General features: G+C 41.2%; 1 non-coding gene across 1 annotated transcript; it reads right to left on the bottom strand.

The window, feature by feature from the left end:
• On the bottom strand, positions 1-107 carry LOC141709192 (small nucleolar RNA R71). Its single transcript, XR_012569782.1, has one exon. It is a non-coding gene; the product is annotated as a small nucleolar RNA R71 (small nucleolar RNA).
• Between the last annotated feature and the right edge of the window lie 720 nt (positions 108-827).

Here is an 827-nt window from a genome sequence, read left to right on the forward strand (position 1 = left end):
GCAATCAGGAATGCTCTTACTTAGTTTAAGCAGCAATCGAAAGAATCTCTATGTGAAGCTTGGGAGCGCTACAAAGAGATGCTTAGGAAGTGTCATCATCATGGAATGCCTGATTGGATGATCATCAATTGCTTCTATAACGGTTTGGGAGCACAGTCAAGACCCATGCTCGATGTAGCATCAGGTGGAGCATTATGGGCAAAGGACTATGAGGAAGCTTATGATCTAATTAAACTGATGGCTGCTAATGAATATCAGTATCCAACCCAGAGATTTCCACAGGGCAAGGTAGCAGGAGTTCTTGAAGTGGATACAGCTACGGCTATCACTGCTCAACTAAAGGCGTTGTCTATGAAGATCGATTTTCTGGCTAACTATGGTGATAATCAGATAACCAATGTTTGTGAGCTGTGTGCAGGTTCGCATGCGACGGAGCAATGCGATATATCTAGTGAATCAGCTCAGTTTGTGAGCAACTTTCAGAGATCGCAACAACTAGTTCTAGACACTTATCATCCTGACAACTGGAATCATCCTAACTTCAGCTGGAGCAACAATTAGAATATGATGCAACAACCATTCCAGTAGTTTGGAAACAAGCAATTAAATCCTCCAGGTTTTCAGTAACAATTTGCACCAAGGCAATAGTTTCAGCCAATGGGAATGCAACAATAAACTCATGGAGGTGCAGGTCAATCTTCGATTGAAAAATCTGAATAGGAGGAGTTGAGGCTTATGCGCAAAAACCAAGCTCTTATATGCAAAAGCCAGGTTGTTTCTATTAAGACTCTGGAGAACCAAATAGGGAAAATTTCTAACATTTTATT

This window comes from Apium graveolens, chromosome 2 (genome assembly GCF_009905375.1).
Source record: "Apium graveolens cultivar Ventura chromosome 2, ASM990537v1, whole genome shotgun sequence".
NCBI classification, from domain to species: domain Eukaryota; kingdom Viridiplantae; phylum Streptophyta; class Magnoliopsida; order Apiales; family Apiaceae; genus Apium; species Apium graveolens.